Source organism: Malus sylvestris, chromosome 5 (assembly GCF_916048215.2).
Source record: "Malus sylvestris chromosome 5, drMalSylv7.2, whole genome shotgun sequence".
NCBI lineage: Eukaryota > Viridiplantae > Streptophyta > Magnoliopsida > Rosales > Rosaceae > Malus > Malus sylvestris.
Genome location: NC_062264.1, coordinates 21,375,818 through 21,401,255, shown reverse-complemented (window position 1 = coordinate 21,401,255; position 25,438 = coordinate 21,375,818). Strand labels below are relative to the sequence as shown.

Sequence of the window (25,438 nt, the reverse complement as noted above, 5' to 3'; positions counted from 1 at the left end):
ATCACCAGTACCTATGTTAAACTTTAATGACAATATTGTTGAAGGAATCAGAAATCCAACTTTGAGATATAGGTCAAGGATACCATGACTTTCTGATAGGTAGCAGGTTCTCTTACTTAATTTTTGAAATATCCAAATTAAGCAGCCAAGCATGAGGTTAGGTCATGAAAAATTAATTAAAGCCTTGAAACAAGAGTTTGATAGCTTTAATTTTAATTTCCACCAAAACCAGCAGCATATTCATTCTTTTAAGCACAGCCTTCAAGTCATCTCTAGGGACCATGAGTCATTACTTGGTAAGTTTACCAAAATAAACCAAGAACTCCAATCTCTTAGAATACAGCAAAAGGCAAGTGACACCTTGAAAAGAGAATTAAAAATAGGTTTAGAAATTGATCAGCATAAGAATAAAGGAAAAGAGGTTATTGAACCCATAGAACAAGAGGCTAATGAGCCCATAGAAGAAATTAAGATTGAGCTCATAGAAGAAATTAAGATTGAGCTCTTAGAAGAAGACGTTGAAATGGAGCAACATCAAAGTAATGAGCAGCATCAGGTTCTGAGTAACAAAGAAAAACAAGAAAAATATGAAAGTTTTCTTAGGAATATATCTTCAGACTTAATATTAGATGATATTTTATTAGAAGAAATTTCAAAAGCAAAATTAAGAATAATGCCACCAGATATGCAAAATGAGATCCTGAGCAGAGCATCACAGTCCATGAAGGAGTTACAATTACAATTATAATGTGCTTTGTATGAGTCCATCTTTGATCCAAAACTAGGGATGAATATTATTACAAAGATGTATCCACCATATCTTTGTGATAGTACAGAAAATTGTATTTGTAAACCAGAGGTTAGCATAGTTGTGACCAGCATTAACATGAAAGACTTGAAACCATGACATTTTAGTTATGAGCATCAGAAAAAGCATAATGTGGTAGAAGCTACTCCTGCCTTACTATTAGAGTTTGGTTATCCTGATAAAATATTCATTAACTGTATTTCCCAACTAGAATCATTTCTTGAAAAACTTATAAAAGTAGCAGAAGATTATCTGGAAAGGTGGAAAGAAATTTGCATAAGTTTTATTAGTAGTGATCCAGACTGGTATGTACATATGTATAAGGAGAAAGCTACGCATATAGCCATGATTAATGAAGAATCCTTTAAACTATCTCCTATCTCCTCACATAGGTGGACTCCTTCATACAAAGAAATTTTAAAATTTAGAGGGATCCAAATATTTGCTTTAGATGAGTTTGACATGGTACTAGTCGCAGAAGAAGAAGAGATATATATTTACAGCAAGACAAGAATCAGTCATCAGCCTTATTGGAAGCCTCAAAATTTCAAAGAAGAAACAACAAAAATATATTAAAATGTGAAAGAAGATAGAGAAAGAGATGCAGAGCTAGTAGAAGGCGATGAACAGTATTGGAATAATTTGACAGAAGAAGAGCTGCATAACATCGACAATATGATGGAAGCCTAAAAGAGCTAGCTGTAAATTAGCATAAGTTTAATAGCATAATGTAAAATAATGTATTCCAGACAGAAATATCAACATCATTGTGGACCCCACTGTAATGGCATAAGAGTAAATAAAGAAAAGAACATGATCCAATATGGATTTTTCATACACAAAATTTCATTTTGATTAAGAATGAATAGTTTCAAACCATTTTCGTTAGAACTCCCTTTTATATAAGCAGAAATTCTATGGATTGTCGAGGTACTTTTTTTTAAAGGGGTTTTTAGATCTAGGTCCAAAAACATAGATGATTTTTAAGAGTGAGTCCAGTTATCTAATTACATGTTTTTATTTATTTTATACTCATTTTATATTTTTTAAAAATATTAAAAATTAATTAAAATCTTATTATGCATTTTTTAACTCCAAAAAATCTAATTAATATCTTACATAAATAAAACCTAATATGCTAACTTAAATTATCTACAAAACATTCTACCTTAACTCAAGTAACAAATATATGAATATATAAATATATATTATACTTGTAAGCGAGATATGAAACTTAACTAAAAGGTAGGAAAAAACATACCATACCTACAAGCAAGACACATTGAGTATAAAAAAGAATCTATCACATAGATACATAAAAATAATTAACCTGTGATATAGGTTGATTATAAAAATTAAAAATAAAATCTATAAATGAGGTTTAAAGCCTGGAAGAACAAGAAATAACAAAAAATAAAAATAAAAAGAAATAATCAAAGAGATAATTAGGAAGAAATTTGATTTTTAAAATAAATCTTATCATTGAATGGATAATTATTGATAATAAAATAATTAAATTTAAGGAATTGGACTTATTTTAATAAATTGGACTATTCCTACTATTGGCTAAAAAAATTGGACTTAAATCAAGTTTTTAGATCTAGGTCCAAAAACATAGATGGTTTTTAGGAGTAAGTCCAGTTATCTAATTACATGGTTTTATTTATTTTATACTCATTTTATATTTTTTTTAAAATATTAAAAATCAATTAAAATATTCTAATATTATGCATTTTTTAACTCAAAAAAATGTAATTAATATCTTACATAAAAAAAACTTAATATACTAACATAAATTATCTACAAAACATTCTACCTTAACTCAAGTAACAAATATATTGATATATATTATACATGTAAGCGAAATATGAAACCTAACTAAAAGGTAGGAAAAAACATACCATACCTACAAGCAAGGCACGTTGATTATAAAAAAGAATTTGTCACATAGATACATAAAAATAAAGGTAAAAGACTGTTTACTACACTCATGTTTCGTGGTTTTCAACATTTAGTACATCAAGTTTTTTTCGTCTTAGAGTCATACCTAAAGTGTAAATTTTGGGATAGTCTCATACATTCGTTAGTCAAACTGTTAAGTCTCCCGTTAACTATGACGTGGCGCCTATGTGGACACTGACTGGGCGCCACGTGTTATCCACGTTTTTTTTTTCTTCTTTCTTTTTCTTATTCTTCCTTCGATTGCAACTTTTTTTTTTCTTCCTTCTTCTCCTTCTTCATTCCTCCTTCTCCTTCTTCTTCTTCCTCCGAATTTGGGGAAGAAATTTTTTTTTTCCTCCTTCTTCTCCTTCTTCCTTCCCTTTCTTCTCATTCTTCCTTCTTCCTTCTCCTCCTCCTTCTTCTTCTTCTTCCTCCGAATTTGGGGAAGATTTTGAATTTTTTTTCTTCTTCCTCCTTCTTCCTCCTTCTTCCTTCTCCTTCCTCATTCTTCCTTCCTCTTCTTCTTCTTCTTCTTCTTCTTCTTCTTCTTCCTCCTTCGAATCTGGGTTGCAGATTCAGTTTTTTTTTTTTTTTTTTTTTTTCAGTTTTTTTTTCTTCTTTCTTCTTCTTCCTCCTTCTTCCTTCGACTGCAACTTTTTTTTTCTTCCTCCTGCTTCTCCTTCTTCCTTCCCCTTTTTCTCCTTCTTCTTCTTCTTCTTCTTCTTCTTCCTCCGAATCTGGGGAAGATTTTTTTTTTCTTCCTCCTCCTTCTTCCTCCTTTTTCCTTCTCCTTCCTCCTTCCTCCTTCTTCTTTCTTCTTCTTCTTCTTCTTCTTCCTCCGACTGCAACATTTGTTTTTTTTTTATTTTTTATTTTTTTTCTTCCTCCTTCTCCTTCTTCCTTCCCCTTCTTCTCCTTCTTCCTTTGTCTTCCTTCTTCTTCTTCTTCTTCTTCTTCCTCTTCTTCTTCCTCCGAATCTGGAAAAGATGAAGGTTATATATATATATATATATATAATTTTATTTATTTATTTTATAAATAATTTATTTTTAATTTCCACGTGGATGACATGTGGCGCTCAGTCAGTGTCCACATGTGCGCCACGTCACAGTTAACGGGAGACTTAACAGTTTGACTAACGGATGTATGAGACTGTCCCAAAATTTACACTTTAGGTATGACTCTGAGACGAAAAAAACTTGATGTACTAAATGTTGAAAACTACGAAACATAAGGGTAGTAAACAGTCTTTTACCCTAAAAATAATTAACCTGTGATATAGGTTGATTATAAAAATTAAAAATAAAATCTATAAAAGAGGTTTAAAGCCTGGAAGAACAAGAAATAACAAAAAATAAAAATAAAAATAAATAATCAAAGAGATAATTAGGAAGAAGTTTGATTCTTATAATAAATCTTATCATTGAATAGATAATTATTGATAATAAAATAATTAAATTTAAGGAATTGGACTTATTTTAATAAATTGGACTATTCCTAGCTAAAAAAATTGGACTTAAATCAAGTTTTCCCTTTTTTAAATCACCATAATTCCAAACCAACCCTAACTACTTTCAATTTTCAACCCAAAAAAGCAAAAAGCTGCTGCCTATAGAGCTTTTCGTTTTTGGTTTTTTCTCAATATATATATTTTTTAAAATTGAAAACTATAATCAAACGGTTCTTAATTAAACAAAATTTAGACGCATGACAACTACGAACTACAGATAAGTGAATCATTGATTGTAGTGTTGAATCCCAAATATTTTTTCCTGAAAGCAGGATGAAAAGGCTCTCAAAGTTAATATAAGATTTTCTGAACTTAATCTTCATGACAAAATGGGATCACTAAATAGAGAATTACCAAGAAGTTTATGGACAAAATTTCTGAGGTTAGACATGCATGCCAGCCAAATAAATGAATCAAACACAGTTGACAACCCTGTCTATCTGAATTCTGAAATCTTCATATATATATGAAACCATAATCTTTCCTTTTTTATGAAAAGCATTTATTTTGGAGTTGAAAGTGTTACACCACAACAAATAAGCTAGGATCCAACTTACTTTGCGAAACCTTATGTTGTCACCGAATGAAATGAGCGAGTTGACCGAACAGGTATTGCAAAGTCACATGATTGTAGTCCGACAAACAAAGAGGAGAATCAGAGTCACCTTAAGTTTTAGGGTTTCTACAGCAGCTTTGGCAATGGTTGGCTTTACAGCGCTCCAAAGATAAGCTCATTCCGTCTGGTGTGACCATGAGCTGCTTCGTGGATGACAAATCTTAGACCAAAGGGGCGTTTCCCTTAGAAGTTAATATTGCTGGTTGAAATCATATGACCATGATAAGCTCATATATATATATATATATATATTTTTTTTTTTTTTAGATTTAATTCACTTGTCTTTTCTTAGTTAGTTCTTTATATTTTTGAGCTATTTACTTTGTTTTTGTATTTGGTAGGATTTTTCAAGCAAAGAAGAGAAAAATAGCACAAGTGAGATTTTAAGTAACAAATTCATAAAAACTGCCTGTGCAGATCAGCTAACTTTGGAAATGAGTTTCAAATGGCTCAGAATGAATTAGAGAAGGAGACTTATATGCTTGGAAAGCTACAGATGTCTATTTTCTAGAGCATTTTACAGCTTGTTAATATCATTTTTCTAGAAGAAGTTATGCCTGCTTAAACACTAAGAGGTTTCCAAAAGGCTGAGCAGTTTGTAGCTGACAAGAAAGCAATGAAAGCAATAAACCCAATAAATCCTATCAGCCGAAACTGTTGCAGCCAAGAAAACCACAAGCCAGCCAACACCTATTCAAATATCAAAGGAAATGGAATTAAAGATGAGGATTAAGTGGGAGTAATTGACATAAAGGCTACCCAAGAAATACAATTGTTTTACCATTTCCTCTCACTTATTGTCATCACTAAATGACTATTTAGTTGGTGAGTTATGGAAAAGAAAATGATGCAGCAAGGATGTGGTTTAAAGGAAGCAGCAAGAAGGCTGCAGTTTGCAGAGGCAAGGAAGAAAAAGAGGAAAAAAGAGGCAACAACATTGGGAGAGAAAGAAAAGAGGAAGGAGGAAATCTTGGCATTCTCTTCTTTCAGTTTTATCTTTTCAAACTCATGTCTTCCTTTTAGTTTAATTTGAGTATTATGTGTAACTAATTTCCAGAAGTTAGGGGCTTTTTTGAAGCCCCGAATATGGATTGCAAGTTTGTTATGACATTTTGTTTCAATTTCTTTTAGGAAAGATGAAAATTGATTCACTACTTATGTCGGTGATGAATTCTTTACATGTTTTTTTTATGGATGCAAACGTAGCATATTTAGGATTCTAATGCTATGAATATGTGTGTGCATGCCCTTGTCGAATGAGAACCTACATATGTTCTATAGTAGTACTTGTTAATTGCGATTAACATGTGAATAAATTTCTAGAATAAGTAAGACAATGCTAGTACTTACGAGCCTTGTGATGACTCAAAAGTCTTTTCATTCTTAATGATTTCTACTTGTTAAATCTATGAACACGCCATTCTAGATTGTATGCTACGAACTAAGTTAAGTTGAAAACGTCCTTCTCTTAACATACAACATAAGAAAGAGTAATATGTTATCTTCTAACATTGAACCGACCTGAGCATCTACATCCGGAAATAAACGAAACTTGAATGAAACATAACATATTTGCATGATTATTTGGTGGCGGATAGCACTTCCCCTAACTTGTTTTTTTTTTCTTTTCTTTTAACTTGTGAACTACAATATGTTTTTATTATTTAAAATCAGTTTCTGTCCTTTTTTTTTCCGATTTAATTAAAATAGCAAACCAACTCCAAAAATCCCAAATATTTGTCTTATAAACTTTTGTTGAATTTAGATAAGTGTAATTCGGTCTAATAATTATTTTTCGGTGGCTGGTCAGTAGGGATATCAACCCAGTTTTCTTGACATTTTAAGTAGTTAGATAAAACAATCTTTTGCAGGAAAGACCTTAGTGTTAATAAGGAAAATCAATAGGACATTTGTGTCCTACTTTATGTGTTCTTTGAATCCTATCAAATCACATTTTTCATAGTCAATTCAAAGATCAAGTACAATACGTGCTTGGTCGTGATTGGATTCACCAGACTGGTTGCATCCCCTCCATGCTGTATCAGGTTCTTATTGTTTAGGACGACAAATCGGCTATAGTCCAACTGGCCGACAAGCAGCAGTTTGAAACCAACATGATCCAAGCCCGCTACTATGATGACCAAGTCGACTACATCACCTTCCAAGGCTTCAATGAAGAAAGAATGCCAACTAGGATCTCTGTCCAAAAAGCCATTGAAGTTGGCACTGAAATCGTTCAACAGGATTCAGCAAGGCTCGGCTTGGCTAACTTCGCCGACTGTCCTGATGCCTAATACAACATGACAGGACGTGCGAAAAGCCGCAGTTTCATCTATTACGGAACGACTGTAGGCTCATTGGTACACAATCTCCAAACAACTGAATTCTTGTGTAAACTTGGTGGAGTTAGTCACCGAAAGGAATAACGGATCAGTACTTTCACTTGATAAAGTCCAAGCAGCATCGGCCGAACTTGAAGATAATCAACCTGAAGTCAAATATATTCTAAAAGAAATCAATGTAGGAACAACCGATGAACCTCAGCCTTTATTTATTAGTTCTTTATTGGCTTGGCCTATGAAGACTGAGCTTTGTAAATTACTTAAGGAATTCAAGGATTGTTTTGACACACCCCGACCCGAAATGTCCACTTGGACTCCGAATCAAGTTGTGTTGGTTGACACCTGGAGGGTGACGAAGCCATAAAATGTAGTGTAGTGGAAAAAGGATGTGAATTAATTTAAACCTAAAAGTGCCTAATCAAAAGAGTGTGCGGGTGAGCAGGATTGAACCCATTTCACACGTGATGTCAGAGCGTAAGACAATATAGAAATAGGATAAGGGTTATACCATTGAAGATAACCATCTCCTGAGATTTTCTAGAATCCTCATTTACGCGTAAGCATCGCTACTAAACCTAGAGGGGTGAAAAACAAAGTTAAGTGGCTAGCAAAACAACATTTGTAAGAAAACCTTTATTTTCGAACATAGTAACCTTTCACTGTAAAACAAGTATAGTTTCCGTAAAACATACTCCGTAAGATTGTAAACAAAAGTACAACAACAATATAACCAGAAATATGCAAAGTCATGATATATCAAATGCCACAGTAATATAATCGTGTGATAATCAAGTATAACTAAGTGCTCATCCACCTAAGTTGACATACGAGTTCGTACAGATAATTTCTGACACGAACAGGATTGGGTGTAATCAATACGCTCTAATACTACGATCACATGAAGGTTGGTGCTGAAGCACGGTCACATATGAGTCGGAATTGCCTAATGCAATCTGTACTATAGGATTGTCACCTAACTTGGATCCAAGGCAAGCGAACGATGCAGATGTGAATATACACGTGAAGGATTGGCCTTGGCCCTGAGGCGGAGTACTAACACTAGAGTGCAGCAAGATGAGCATGTACAAATATGTATGAATGTCATGACAGTAATATCCCAACCATATAGTAGCATTTATCACATTTATTATCACAATAATGATACTTGGGAATATAAGCATAAAAATGAAGTAAATACGCATTCATGGAAACTATAATTATATATAGGTATAAAAACAAACTACCCACTTATAGCTACGCAATCGAAATGAAGCCTCCGAGCCTTGCCTGACCCTGTACGTCCTCGGGGTACTTTTCCTCTACATGTGAAATAACTATTTTAAATTAATTAATAACACCTATACAGAAACTTAAATAAAACCTCCGTAGATTGCTTTAACATAAGGTTTAAATATACGAAAATAATCTACTCGACGTCACGGACCCACACACGTCGACCACTCTTCGACCGGAGGCCGGACGCGCGGTCATGCACCACCACAAGTGGCTGCACAGGTAGCCACGTGCCCACGTGCCGAGCACAAGGGAGCTACCCACGCGCCTCGAGTACAAACGTACTCGCCTTCCTCGCGAGTTCCTGCAATTTAACGATTACACATTCTTTTATATACGTTCACAACTTTTCGGGTACAAGAAACGTGCTTTCTTTTAAATTATAGACCATGACTTGGACTTTAAACTAGGACTTTCAAAGCCAATTTTGGTTACAAATTTTAACCCTTTACTGTTCTCATTCTTGTACTAGGAAGAAGAATAAGTAACTACTATACTTTGAAGGGTGTCCAAAAACCTTCGAAAAAGCCACCCCCATGGTATCCTTTCACAATCTTTAGGAGCAAAATAGCCAACTTGAGAACCTAGCTTTTTCGATGCCTTGTTAATTAGCGTGGAAAGACAATTTGACAAAGTCACTGGGTTTACAGATTCAATATTAAAACTCTCACAAGAAGAAAAGGATCAAGATTAAATTCTTCATCTTTATCGGTTATGTACTTAAGTAACGAATTCTGGTCATAAATTTCTACTTTTTTGTTGGGTCAAATAATTTTCTACTTTTTGAACAAGTCTTTGTAGCTAATCTTCCATATTCAACTTCAAAAGTTATGCCATCAACAGTTGGACATACATAATATAAACATGCAGATAAATAACTCTTTGTTTCCTAATGCAGTTAACATTTTCTTTTGCTGGAAAACTAAAGGGTAACTAAAGGATTGATCATTCCAAATTAAGATGAGGTTGATTGAACAGTTGTGTACATTATCTAACTTTTGAACTCAAGGAATAAGTTTTTTTTTTTTGTAAATAATGTATTTTTATATATATAGTATAAGTTATTAATTTTTTAATCTTAATTTGAATAATATATATACGAAAAACTATTCAAATTGAAGACTGTAAAGTTATCCAAATAGATCAATAAAATGAATAGTTCATTTTAAATCTTTTACTTAGTATCAATATTGTTGATTGGGTTCATATATTTAAATGACTAAACAATCTCAAATTCAAATAATTCTTTTTGTTTAGATGATCTTCAAATAAAGATTAAGAAATTGAACGATCACAATATAAAATTTGTAGAATATGTGCATTCCTCATAGATTGAACGCAACGATTATCCATTCTTTTACTTACGTACACAACTTTTGGGTACAAGAAACGTGCTCTCTTTTAAATTACAGACCATGACTTGGACTTTAAACTAGGACTTTCAAAGCCAATTTTGTTTACAAAATTTAACCCTTTACTGTCTCATTCTTGTACTACCAAGAAGAATATGTAACTACTATGCTTTGAAGGGTGTCCAAAAATTTCGAAAAAGCCACTCAATGGTATCCTTTCACAATCTTTAGGAGCAAAATAGCTAACTTGAGAACCTGGCTATTTCGATGCCTTCTTAATTAGCGTGGAAAGACAATTTCACAAAACCACTGGGTTTACAGATTCAGTATTAAAACTCTCAAAAGAAGAAAAAGATCAAGATTAAATTCTTCATCTTTATCGGTTATGTAATTACGTAACGAATTCTGGTCATAAATTTCTACTTTTTTGTTGGGTCAAATAATTTTCTACTGTTTGAACAAGTCTTTGTAGCTAATCTTCCATATTCAACTTCAAAAGTTATGCCTTCAACAGTTGGAGATAGATAATATAAACATGCAGATGAATAACTCTTTGTTTCCTAATGCAGTTAACATTTTCTTTTGCTGGAAAACTCAAGGGTAACTAAAGAATTGATCATTTCAAATTAAGATGAGATCGATCGAACTGTTGTGTAATTATCTTACTTTTCAACTCAAGGAATAAATTTTTTTATTTATAAATAATGTATTTTTATATATATAGTATAAGTTATTAATTTTTTAATCTTAATTTGAATAATATATATACAAAAAACTATTCAAATTGAAGACTGTTTAGTTATCCAAATATATTAATAAAATGAATAGTTCATTATAAATCTTTGCTTAGTATCAATATTGTCGATTGGGTTCATATATTTAAGTGACTAAACGATCTCAAATTCAAATAATTCTTTTTGTTTAGATGATCTTCAAATTAAGATTAAGAAACTGAACTATCACAATGTAAAATTTGTAGAATATGTGCATTCCTCATAGGTGGAACACAACGATTATCCATTCTTTTACATACGTACACAACTTTTGGGTACAAGAAACGTGCTTTCTTTTAAATTACAGACCATGACTTGGACTTTAAACTAGGACTTTCAAAGCCAATTTTGTTTACAAATTTTAACCCTTTACTTTTCTCTTTCTTGTACTAGCAAGAAGAATGTGTAACTACTGTACTTTGAAGGGTGTCCAAAAACCTTCGAAAAAGCCACCCCAGTGGTATCCTTTCAGAATCTCTAGGAGCAAAATAGCCAACTTGAGAACCTAGCTATTTCGATGCCTTCTTAATTAGCGTGGAAAGACAATTTCACAAAACTATTGGGTTTACAGATTCAATATTAAAACTCTCACAAGAAGAAAAAGATCAAGATTAAATTCTTCATCTTTATCGATTATGTACTTGCGTAAAGAATTCTGGTCATAAATTTCTACTTTTTTGTTGGGTCAAATAATTTTCTACTGTTTGAACAAGTCTTTGTAGCTAATCTTCCATATTCAACTTCAAAAGTTATGCCTTCAACATAATATAAACATGCAGATAAAAGACTCTTTGTTTCCTAATGCAGTTAATATTTTGTTTTTCTGGAAAACTCAAGGGTAACTCAAGGATTGATCATTTCAAATTAAGATGAGATTGATCGAACAGTTGTGTACATTATCTTACTTTTCAACTCAAGGAATAATTATATATATATATATATATATATATATATATATATATATATATATATATATATATATATATATATAGTATAAGTTATTAATTTCTTAATCTTAATTTGAATATTATATATACAAAAAACTATTCAAATTGAAGACGGTTTAATTATCCACGTATATCAATAAAATGAATAGTTCATTATAAATCTTTTACTTAGTATCAATATTGTCGATTGAGTTCATATATTTAAATGACTAAACGATCTCATATTCAAATAATTCTTTTTGTTTAGATGATCTTCAAATAAAGATTAAGAAACTGAACGATTACGATATAATATTTGTAGAATATGTGCATTCCTCATTGGTGGAACGCAAGGATTATCCATTCTTTTACGTACGTACGTAACTTTTGGGTACCTGAAACGTGCTTTCTTTGAAACTACAGACCATGACTTGGTCTTTAAACTAGGACTTTCAAAGCCAATTTTGTTTACAAATTTTAGCCCTTTACTATTCTCATGAGCTAGTACGTAGACACCATATCCCTTCCTCTGTTTCTCTATATAAACCCCATGCAATATTCCAGGAGGAGATAACTTAATTATCTCGATCGATATCAAAACTCCCGATTATGGCAGTGAAATATTCACGATCTTTGCTCTTTGTTGTGCTGCTAGTCATTGGCTTTGCATTGACAAATAGCAAAGCAACTAATACGGATCCACCTGTTCATTGCGAATTTCTCAATCGCAGCAGTTTTGAACCAAGGTTCATATTTGGCACAGGTTCCGCATCTTACCAGGTCAGTATATATATGTATTATATATATATATATATATATATCTTCTGGGATTATTTGCCATATTTTTGGTGTATTTTGTACATGCAGTTAGCATCCATGCATGATTTATAATGTTGACATCTTCCTTGCGTGTGTAGTAGTACTCTTACGTATATGCATGTATGTATATTTCAGTATGAAGGTGCAGTAAAAGAAGATGGAAGAGGACCAAGCATATGGGATACCTACACCCACAAACATCCAGGTCTGTGATTTAATCAATTGGTAATATGAAAACTTTTGCTACTTCATTTCAAAGGAGTATAAATAGCACCTCATTCTTTTCTTCGTGAGGACAAGTAAACTCCAACCTCTCTAATAACCATGCACTTTGTTGGGAGACCAACAGTACGTGGTCATGTGATATGTACAATATATGTATATACTTCATCAATGCGCACGCATATAAACTACTTTGCACAGTATATGGATTTCACCATTTTGTTTTTGAATAACTGCAGAAAAAATCGATGGTGATAGTAACGGAGACGTTGCTATAGATCAATATCACCGCTATAAGGTCTAGAACCTCATAACTTTGTCTCTTGACCCTTTATACTGGAAGGGCACACGTTAACATATTAAATTGGAGCGTTTACTAAAAATCAAAATAAAAAATTAAAAAAAAACAATATATATAATGAGATCCTCAATATTTAATTTTAAACTTTTGTCATTCTAGGAAGATGTGGGGATTATGAAGGATATGGAATTGGATGCTTCCAGATTCTCTATTTCATGGTCCAGATTATTACCAAGTAAGTTGCTCCACATCCTTATATTTGGTTGGGACCAATGTCAATATTGTGCACACGAATTATTTTTCCTACAAGAAAATTATTATCTTTATATACTTTTAACTAAAATAAAGTGATTGAGTTATCTACTGAGTAACCCTTTTTTTCTTGTTATTTTTGTTCTAATTAGATGGAACGTTTAGTGGTGGCGTTAACAGGAAAGGAATTGATTATACAACAATCTCATCAATGAACTCATACGCAATGGTTAATCATCCTACCTTAAACAATTATTACATGATTTTTTAGAACAGCATTCAATCAGACATTTAATTTGATTTTACTGATCATGTATTATAGGTTTAAAGCCGTTTGTAACACTCTTTCATTGGGATGTTCGCCAAGCTTTAGAAGATGAATATGGTGGTTTCTTAAGCCCTCGTATTGTGTAAGTGAACAAAATTTATTTTCTCATTGATAATTTGATAAAATACGTACTAATATAGGTAACATAAATTTGTATCTGCAGCGATCATTTTAAAGACTATGCAGAACTTTGTTATAAGGAATTTGGTGATCGAGTCAAGCACTGGTTCACGGTAAATGAGCCATATACTTTTAGTAGCATGGGTTATGCTGTTGGGACTCTAGCACCGGGACGCTGCTCTTCTTGGCAAAACCTAAACTGCACCGGTGGAGATTCAGCCATTGAACCATACTTGTTGACACACCACATTCTTCTTGCTCATGGAGCAGCTGTAGAATTGTACAGGAATAGATATCAGGTTCAATAACTGTTTTTTTTTTTAATTTTTTTTATTTTGTTTTTTGGGTCAGATTATTGGCTCCTAATCGAGAATTCTATATGAATCTTTATTATTGAGTTGTAATACAAGAGGGAATACTCTCAGTAGTAAGATAATCTAATGGTTGTATCTTTTTCTATAACTCCTATTTATTCAACCAAAATTCATATATTTGTGTAGGCATCTCAGAAAGGCTTGATAGGGATAACATTGGTGTCATACTGGTTTGAGCCTGCTTCGGAGTCAAAGCAAGATAAAGATGTTGCCTTACGATCTTTGGATTTTATGTTTGGATGGCAAGTGTCTTATTAAATTATACATAAACCCAATTACATCATGTTTGCTTATGACTTGTAACATTGATACTACCTAGCTAGCAGTACTATTTATCTATAATGCTATAATTAGGCTAATATTTGGAATTTTCTTGTTTTGTAGGTTTTTGGACCCTTTAACAAGTGGTGACTATCCACACAGCATGCGATCAATTGTTGGAAAAAGATTGCCAAAATTCACAAAAGAACAATCCAAGTTGCTAAACGGATCATTTGATTTTCTTGGAATAAATTATTATACTGCTAGATACACAACTAGTACACCTACGAACAATTCACAACCGGCAAGCTACGTAACAGATCCTCGAGCTGATCTTACAAGTGAGTGCCAAAGGAAACTTGCTTCGAATAGCTTAAGTTCTCTTTTCTTCTTGACCAAGTTTAACTTCTGAATTATATTAATTATATTCTAATATTTACACCGATTGTATTCTAATGTTTGTAAATATTGTGGCAGCTGAGCTTGATGGAGTACTTATTGGTCCACAGGTATAACTCAAATTTATCATTTTGAGCTATTTGCATTTGGAGGATTAGTTTTGTTTCCCCAACATTTACGTATTATCCTGAAATGGTGTTGCAGGCTTCAGATTGGTTATATGTATATCCAAAAGGAATTCACGATCTTGTGCTCTACACAAAGGAAAAATATAATGATCCACTAATTTATATTACTGAGAATGGTATGTAATACATACTTTTAAGCCTTGATTAATTTCAAAAGTTTCACATATTTATAATGGTGTAAAATGAAAGTACACGTTTTTTATATTTTTAGAGGAAAAACTAAATTTAATTTTTTGTGCAATAATATATCTACGTAGGTGTATTAGAGTCAAATAATCTAGAACTATCACTTGATGAGGCTCTTCATGATACTAGTAGAATTGACTACCATTACCGTCACCTGTGTTACCTTCAAGCGGCGATCAAGTAAGTAGTTATTAACAAATTAATTAAGGCTATATGCTGCCTAGCCTTCTTAAGTTACTGTTATATAATCATTATATTGACCTAATCCATTTGAACATTTGTGTATGTGTGTGCAGAAATGGTGCGAAAGTGAAGGGATACTTTCCATGGACATTATTGGATGACTTTGAATGGTCTTTTGGATACATCGTCCGATTTGGTTTAAACTACGTGGATTATAATGATGGGCTGAAAAGACACCCAAAACTCTCAGCACACTGGTTCAAAAATTTGCTTAAGAAGAATTGAAGAAATTAAAAGAAAGTTATTGTTCATTATAAACATTTAAGTGAATAATTTTCCTGTTTATGTATTTGTATTTCAATTCCTTTTGCATTTGTATTTCTTTTCAATAATGTAAGTATTCTTTGAGATTCAATAAATTAATAAAAAGCTAAAGGAGCTGTGAATGCTACAGTAAAACCTCTCTATATAAAGGAATAACTTACTTATAATCATAAATAGTTTGGGTTCTTGTTGAAGTCAAAATATTTCTAGCTCCTCAGGATTATCTCCTTCCCCTTCTTGCTTAATTGTATTCGTGATTATTTTTTTCAATTAAAGCGTACTCAACTTTTTGCACAACTTAACACAAATGTTTTTAGTTAGCTAGCTTTGCATATGACCTTGGGTGATATGACAAATTTGATAGAAGAAAAGAAAATGTATACGCTTGAATTGGTCGAAGGTTGGATTGTACGTATTTGTCAAATTTAATTAGAAAGAAGAATTAAAGAGTTTTAAAACTTTTGCTATATATTACAAACATCTATTTTTTATTCTTTGTTGAACATAAGGATGCTAATAGATTTTAATATATTCCACCTGTTTAACACAGTTTTAAAGCTCACGTCATCGCGCGGGCTCAATTGCTTGTAAGAAACTATTTACAAATGTTGTTGCACAAAATCAGTGAGACTTTGGAACGACATAAAATGTCAAGTTTGGAACCATTGCAAGGTAGCTCCATGACTTGGTGAGGATAATATGTAAAAAGATAGAGGTAGGGAAGCAACACAAGATGTACGTGGTTCACCTTAAATTGGGCTACGTCCACGAGGGTAGAGGAGTCCTCATTAATAGTGAAGATTTTACACTAGACATAAGTTTAAGCATAATCATCATTAGTGAGTTCTAATGACGAGTTTAAGCACAAAATGACATTAGGAATTAATTGTACAAGCACGGTCTCCTTGTATAGTTGATAAGAGTCTTATTGATGAGGATTATCGAAGGAGGTGTCTTATATTTCCCGAGTCATTGAAGATAAAAGACTTTAAAAATTCTTTCCTCTTTTTTTTTTTGGATGTAGCCCAAGTACATATATATTTGTTTTCTTAAGTCCAATTCCTTCTTTCTTTTTTTGGTGGGAAAAGAAAATCTAGTTGAAGTTTTTTCATTTGTGTATATAACTTAAGTGCTTGAAGCTTTTTCCTTTGGACAAATGGCTTGAATGGTTGAAGTTTTTTTACTTTGGGCACATAGCTTAAGTGACCGACACTTTTTCCTTTGGACACATAGCTTGAGTGGTTGAAGCTTTTTCCTTTGGGCGCATAGCTTGAGTGGCCAAAGCTTTCTCCTTTGGACACATAGTTTAAGTGGTTGAAGCTTTTTTCCTTTGGGCGCATAGCTTGAGTGGCTGCAACTTTTTCCATTGGATACATACCTTGAGTGGTTGAAGCTTTTTCCTTTGGGCACATATCTTGTGTGGTTGAAACTTTTTTCTGTGGACACTTAGCTTAAAGGTAGAAGTTTTTTCAAGCTTCAACCACTCCATATATTGATCTTGCTTCGCACACTCTTGATCAAGAGTGTGCGAAGTTTTCTACAAGTTGTAGTTGTATCTTATGCGTCGAAGCTTTGTTGGCCTCCTCCGTGACCACATAAATAGATTTGTTTCCATGTGTGTGAGGCAAACCAGATGTTGTAGTAATTGAAGGTTCGGAGGAAACATATAAATTGATTTTGTTTTGCACAGTCTTGAGCAAGAGTGTGCGAAGCAACTTTTTGTTAGGTCATTCTCGCGTTGTTGAAGAGTTAGAGAATTGGCACAATATGATTTTTCCTTGGACACTAGTATGCATTACCGACCAAAGTTTCCATTTTCCATCGTTGTTAAGTAAAGTTAAGATATAATACTTGCATGTTGTCAAGGTGGCTATATAGGTTATCGAAGCTTGTGACGTAGAAGTTCTTGTAAATGTTGGAGTGAAAATGCCTGAGGCTTTTAGAAAGCCTATAAATGAGTTTCCTTCGAACCATATCCATGGGAACCCAACTAATTTTTCAAAGCTACAATGTTTGACCTTCTGGTACAATTGAAGGAGATGTTAATAACGCTTCATATTGCATGGTACAAATTAAGCCACTGAAGAGTTGAAGCCTATGTGTTGGTTGAAGCCTTCTGGAAGCTATATAAATTGATTGACCACCTAGTAGTGGCCTTCATAACCTAGATTGAGGTTGTAGTGTTTGCATTGTTGAAGAGAAAAATATTTGAAGCAGATGTAAGAGGGCTGAAGAGTTTTGCAAGTGATCACTTCACATGTTGATGTCAAATAGTCTTGTAAAACGTTAGCCTTTATATACGATATGTAGCTTTCTAGGTTAATAAAGCTTCAGACTTGTCAAAGTATTACACATGCACATAAGCCTTTGTTGGGTTATTAAAGCATTGCTACTGTTAAACGATAAAATTATTTATTAGAGTACGGGTAGTACCCTTCATCACCTGGTTGGTGATACAAGGTGAGTTACTTCATTACCTGGTTAGTGAAAAAATTGGAGTACTGGTTGTACTTTCCATCCCTAGTTAGTGCTATAAAGGTGAGTTCCTTCATTACCTAGTTGGTGGAAAGGGTGGTAAGTTGCCAAAGGAAAAAAAAAATATTTCTTAGAGTATGAGTTGTACCTTTCATCACCTGGTTGGTGATACAAAGTTGAGGTCCTTCATTACCAAGTGGGTGAGAATAACGACGATTTGTCGAGGCACATTGTAACACATTGTAACACGTACTAGCTCATGCGAAAGTGAAGGGATACTTTCCATGGACATTGTTGGACGAATTTGAATGGGATTCTGGATACACAGTCCGGTTTGGTTTAAACTATGTGGATTATAATGATGGGCTGAAAAGACATCCAAAACTCTCTGCACACTGGTTCAAAAATTTGCTTAAGAAGAATTGAAGAAATTCAAAGAAAGTTATTGTTCATTATAAACATTTAAGTGGATAATTTTCCTTTTTATGTATTTGTATTTCAATTCCTTATGCATTTGTATTTCCTTTCAATAATGCAAGTATTCTTTGAGATTTAATAATTCAATGAAAAGCTATAAAAGCTGTGAATGCTACAGTAAAACCTCTCTTTATAAAGGAATAACTATTGTGGCCTATATTTAACTGACATGGAGAGGTGGCCGATGACACAGAGAAAATATATAGAGAGAGATGTGTTTGTAGCGTTGTGTAGAGGATGTGTTATTCCCCCTACGCAGTGCCTTTATTTATAATAATAAGGGTGGGAAGAAATCCTTCTCCTCCAAGGAATACAAGTCCTAATAGGGAAGAATAACTAGAATCAAATCTAAATTAGGATTTACACAATCACACTTAAATAAGAAGTTTATAACACTCCCCCTTGAGTGTGTAAATACTCAAGTAGATTCGACATCATGAAGAGTGTCGGCATTGATTATGGGAACATGTTAGTCTTAATAAGGTAGGATCTTACATAAGGAAGTAAGTATCACAAAAACCTTAAGGCTATGGTAAAAACCCCAATAGGGACAAAATCCATAATTACAGAAAAGTGTGTGAGCAATGCAAAGTTAAATGAAATGTCTACGGGATGTCATCAGGGATATGATCAACCCAAGATGAGTGCCTCGTCAAAAGAATACATTAAGATCAAGCAAGTATACTTCAGGATACTCCCCCTGAGTTTGACATATTTCTAAAGAAAACTAACAACGTTACAACTCAGAAAGTTTATGCATACCAATTCCTTGAACAAGCTTATGAAACTTCGCCTTTGGTAGTGATTTGGTGAAGAGGTTGGCCAGATTATCTTGTGAATGAATTTGCGTGACTTCAATCTTCTGATACTCTTGTTGTTGATGTGAGAAGAAGCACTTCGATGCAATGTGCTTGGTGTTGTCTCTTTTGATGTAACCCTTGTTAAGCTATTCGATGCATACGTTGTCTTCATAGATCGTCGTCGGGAAGTCAACGACATGGTAAAGATCCCAGGAGCTTCGAATATGGCCCACAACTGCTCTCAACCAGAAGCATTCTTGAGTTGCTTCGTGTATGGTGAGAATTTTAGCATTGTTAGATGAAGTGGAAACTAAGGTCTGTTTAGTTGACTTCTAAGAGATTGCGGTGTCTCCAATGGTAAAGACATAACCGGTTTGAGAAAGCGCTTTGTGAGGATAAGATAAGTATCCTGCGTCGGCATAACCAACAAGGTGAGAATCAACTCGAGATAAACGGGTATGGCATCATTCGAGGATTCGTAGGATAGAACAAGCCCAAATTAGTGGTACCCTTAAGGTAGCAAAAGATGTCTTTAACACCAGTCCAGTGTCTAGGTGCTGGTACATTATTGTATCTTGCCAAAAGATTAACAGCGAAGAGATGTCGGGCATAGTGCATTAAGCTAAGTACAATAAAGCACCTATCACACTTAAATAAGGAACTTCAGGCTCCAAAATCTCTTCATCATCCTTCTTCAAATGGAATGGATCTCGTTGTGCATCCAGCGATCGAACAACCATATGAGTACTTGAAGGCTTTGCTTTATCCTCATCAAAGCGGCTCAACACCTTTTGGGTGTAGTTCGATTGATGTACTAAGATTCCATCCGAACGGTGCTCTATCTCGAGACCGATTGATCTTTCATCTCAAACTCCTACTTCAGGTGTGCACTAGTTTTCGCGAGCTCTTAAGGAGTTCCAATGAGATTCATGTCATCGACATATACTACAACAATCGCAAAACCAGAAAGTGACTTCTTAATGAACACACAAGGGCATAGTTCATTGTTCACATATCCCTGACTAGTCAAATACTTACTTAGATGATTATACCACATTCTTCCAGATTGCTTTAAACCATACAGTAAACGCCTCAGCTGAATTAAGAGAGTGTTCTGGGGTTTGGAAATATTTGATCCAGTTAATGTAAATTCTTCGAGAACTTTCATATAAATTTCCATATCAAGATCCCCATAGAGATACACAATTACTACATCCATCAGCTGCATACTCAGTTTTTCGAAAACTACCAAACTAATATGGTAGCGAAAAGTAATCACATCTAGAACGGGTGAATAAGTTTTGTCATAGTCAATCCCAGGGCATTGTGAGAAGCCTTGTGCTAGAGGAGCTTTGTAACGTACAATTTCGTTCTTCTTATTACGATTTCGAATGAAAACCCACTTGTAGCCAACGGGCTTCACATATGGAAGAGCAGGAGCTACATGTCCAAACACCTTACGTTTCGCAAGCAAATCGAACTTGACTTGGATTGCTTGTTTTTAGTTTGACCAATCAGTTCTACGTTGACATTCATCAACAAAATGAGGTTAATGTCATCACTCAACATGATCTCAGTAGCTACTGCATATGCTAATGCATCATCGACGATCATCTCATTTCTACACCAAACATCATACAAGCTAGCATAATGGACCGAAATCTCATGATTCTTAGGAGGTAGATTCGTCTCTTTAAGGACACTTCTGTAATCTAGAATTTACTCATGAGTTGGATATAATGAGTAGGTGACGGTCGAATTCACGGTAGGCTCTTCAGATGCTTGTGTCGTGGGTTTCCTCTTCCGGGGGTGTGAATCATTTGGACCAAGTGGTCTGCTACACTTATGTGTAGGGGTAGATGATTGACTAACCGCTAATGTACGTGGATCAGCCAAATTGGCATCCCAGGCCTCCGGGAGTGAAAGTCGTCGTACATTTGGTACATCTATCTTTGCAGGCACATTTGCAGATGGAATATGTGATCTCGTCACGCGCTAGATTGGTGAAAAGATCTGGCATGTTTTAAGCTACACTCTCAAGATCTAATGTTCGCTGCATTTCAATCTCTGACTGAGTGGTGCGGGGATCTAAATGAGACAAAGTGGGAGTCGTCCATAATAATTAGCGTCGTTCTTATCTCCCCCTAACAACGGGAAGATTGTCTCATGGAAGTGACAATTCGTGAAATGAGAGGTAAACAGATCGCTTGTCAAAGGTTCTAAGTAACAAATGATCGAAGGAGAATCATATCCAACATAGATTCTCATCATTCACTTAAGCCCCATTTTTGTATGTAAAGGCGGCAAAATTGGCATATAGACTGGACAAACAAAAATGCGCAGATGCGATATTTCTGGTTCGTATCTCGTAACCAACTGAAAAGCGCTATTTGGTTGGGTCACAACAGGCTTCAGGGGGACCAACATGGTTGCGTGCATTATTGCATGTCCCCAAGCAGCGATCAAGAGCTTGGTACGTATGACCAACGATCGAGCAAGCATTTGTAAAGGCTTAATGAATGCCTTTGCCAAGTCGTTGTGGGTATAAAGATGGGGTATTGGTTGTTCAGCTTCAACCCCAATCGACATGCAATAGTCATCATAAGTTTTAGATGTGAATTCTCAAGCATTAGCCAATCAAATAGTTTTGATTGGATAATCAGGGTAGTGAGCCCTAAGCTTGTTAATTTGAGCCACCAATGTGGAAAAGGCATCGTTTCTTGTCGATAACAAGCACACATGTGACCAACATGTGGAAGCGTCAACTAATACCATAAAATATCTAAATGGTCCATATGGAGGGTGAATCGGTCCAAAAATGTCCCATTGAATGCTTTGTGGAAAAATAGGAGGATTCAAATGAATCTTGTCATAAGAAGGCTTAATAATAAGTTTTCCCACATGGCAAGTTTGACATGCGATTCCTTAAATTGAACCTAAACTTTGGGTTAGTGGATGCCTGTGTGATTATTTGAAGATACGGCGCATCACTGTTCGTCCAGGGTGTTCCAAACAATCATGCCAAAGTATAATTTCTTGCATGGTCCTAGAGGTAGGGCTTGCAACATAGTGGCTTTCTATACGCTTCTGGACATATTCGTAGGAAGTTATGCACAGAAATTCAACTTTGTTTTCTACATAGGTTTCAGAGTGGTAATTATTGTCTAGAATATCTTTAATGCTCAACAACGTTCTTCCAGAACATGGAGAATAAAGTGCCTCTTGAATGGTCAAAATAGTGCCATTGGACAACATTATACGGGCCTTTTCGTATCCTTCGATCAGGTTGGATGGACCTGAGAGGGTTGTCAAATGTGCATTCTTAGGTACAAAGTTAGTAAAATAGATGCGTTCATGCAAAACGGTGTGCGTGGTTCCACTATCTTCCAGTCAACTAACTTTCCCACTAGTCATACCTAGAATAAAATTAATTGAACCAGTCACATGCATAAAAGTTTGAAAACTTAAATTCATTCAATTTATTTTTTTCGAGAAAAGTTTATGAACTTCAAGTTCATAGTACCTGCAAACAAACACATATATATACAGAAATATGCAACAAATATATACAAGTAGGTCTTTGGGGCCTATGATAATAATTGAATTAATTATTTGGACTTCAGGCCAAAATTAAAGGTTGGGTGAAAAAAAATATAAAAACCCATAGGGCCTAAAAAAATAAGCATTTAAACTCGAGGCCCAAAATAATAGACCAAAGCCCATGGGTTGCCAAAGTAATTTGAAATGTGAGGCGCAAGCCCAACAATTGGGATAGGTTGGGCTCAGTTGGGCTACAGGCAGTTCTCAGAGCGCACGATAGAGTGCGTTGCAGGCTAGGTGCACCGATTCATAAGCTACGGGATATGATCTAGTACGGTTAGGTGTAGGGAACCTGGAGAGCCCTATGAGGGCTGCGTTTTGCTACGGTGTGGACACAAAGACACCAAAGCCTAATTAGGCTGGTGTCATTCGCGGGCTAGACTTTGAGTAAGAAGCCCATATGCACAAACATGGGCTGCAAATGCAAGCCCAGAAAGCTATGACCCAAATAAGGGCACAACTCATGTGCAATACAAACATGAATACACCACTATAATGGTTGGGATCCATTATGGTGGGAACATCATGGCCAATAGGCCGATGTTGGGCCGAGAAAAGCGTTAAAGCCCAAAGGGCTAGTGCTTGCCGAGAGACAGTCCAAGCTTATATGGGTTTGGGTTTTTTTATCCAAGCACCCCAGCGTGAGCTGGGTAAGCTCAGTAGAGAAGAAAATCGGCGCCACCACTTCTGGTGGTCACATCGTGGTGCAAACAAATCACGGTGACGACCATGGGTTCAACGGTAACCCAAAAATTTGAACAGAAAGTAAAAACTCTCAACGTTGTGTTTAGGAACCCTAAAAATTAAATCAGGATTTCGAAAGAAAAACCGATGAAATTTAAACTAATCTAGGTCAAGACTCGTCGGTGACAACTTCAGGTTATTTGGGAGGGTAGCCATGGTGGCTAGGCATGGCTGCAGGCCATGCTACTTAACAGTGCAGGAGATGCGACGTCGTTTGGGCATCAGGTTTAGGGTTAGGACCTGGAACTGTGGCTCTAAGATTGAGTTTCTCAGCTCGAGGAAGGGGGTGGCCCATACAACATGGTTAGGTTTCAACGAAACGCTAAAAAAATAATTTATTTTAATTCAATTCCAGATTATAAAATTAATGAAATTTGATGCATATTCAACATATAATTTAATGCATGCACAAATATATGATGCAATTCATGGAAATATCAATTCACATAATTCGACAATTATGAATATAATGCATACACAATTTATGTAGAATCTAAAATTCGAAAAACATAAAGTCAGGTCATGCATTATGACATGTTCATGCTCTTAGGGCTGCAAAAATATTGAGATAAAAACTGTTGTTTTGAAAGAATCTGATAGCGTGATGATATTGATGAACTGGTTTGATGTAGAAAACTTGTACGTCAGATTCCTAAGCGCATCAGTAGGAGCGTGCTGATAATGTGTTGTGGCCTATATTTAACTGATAGAGAGAGAGGCCCAACGACACAGAGAAAATATAGAGAGAGGGAGAGAGAGATGTGTTTGTAGGGTTGTGTAGAGGATGTTTTATTCCCCCTACACAGTGCCTTTATTTATAGTAATAAGAGAGGGAAGAAATCTTTCTCCCCTAAGGATTACAAGTCCTAATAGGGAAGAATAACTAGAATAAAATCTAATCTAGGATATATATAATCAAACTTAAATAATAAGTTTATAACAATAACTTATTTATAGTCATAAATAGTTCTGGTCCCAGTTTGGGTTCAGGAATAAATACCATATTGTAATAAGTTATCATTTTTTTTTGGAGTTGATACCCCAGCTTGGTGCTTGCGGGTTCGTATGTAAAACCTTGTCAATATCTTCTTGTTGAAGTCAAAATATTTCTAGCTCCTCAGGATAGTCTCCTTCCCCTTCTTGCCTAATTGTATTAGTGATTATTTTTTCAATTAAAGCGTACTCAACTTTGTGCACAACTTAACACAAATGTTTTTAGTTAGCTAGCTTTGCATATGACCATGGGTGACATGAAAATTTTGATAGAAGAAAAGAAAAGGTATACGTTTGAGTTGGTCGAAGATTGGATTGTCCGTATTTGTCAAATTTACTTAGAAAGAAGAATTAGAGAGTTTTAAACTTTTGCTGTGTATTACAAACATCTATTTTTATTCTTTGTTGAACATAAGGATGCTAAAAGATTTTAATATATTCCACATGTTTAACACTGTTTAAAACCCACGGCCTCGCGTGGGCTCAATTGCTTGTATGAAACTAGTTATAAATGTTGATGCACAAAATCAGTGAGACTTTGGAACGACGTAAAGTGTCAAGTTTGAAACCTTTGCATGGTTGCTCCAGTTACCTGGTGAGGATAATATGTACAGAGATAAAGGTAGGGAAGCAACATAAGATGTATGTGGTTCACCTTAAATTGGGTTACGTCCACGAGCGTAGATGAGTCCTCATTAATAGTGAAGATTATACACAATACATAAGTTTAAGCATCATCATCATTAGTGAGTTCTAAGGACGAGTTTAAGAAGAATAATGGCAATAGGAACTAATTGTACAAGAATGGTCTCCTTGTATAGTTGAGGAGAG

The 25,438-nt window shown here is 34.6% G+C and overlaps 1 long non-coding RNA gene and 1 pseudogene across 2 annotated transcripts in view; one reads left to right on the top strand and one right to left on the bottom strand.

The window, feature by feature from the left end:
- The first annotated feature begins 12,121 nt into the window (after positions 1-12,121).
- On the top strand, positions 12,122-15,653 carry LOC126623722 (beta-glucosidase 12-like; annotated as a pseudogene).
- LOC126623723 (uncharacterized) overlaps positions 13,749-25,438 on the bottom strand; it is a 52,071-nt gene continuing 40,381 nt past the window's right edge. For both annotated transcript variants that reach the window (XR_007623848.1, XR_007623847.1), the window contains exon 2: positions 13,749-13,797. This is a non-coding gene — a long non-coding RNA (uncharacterized LOC126623723). The remainder of the gene's footprint in view (positions 13,798-25,438) is intronic.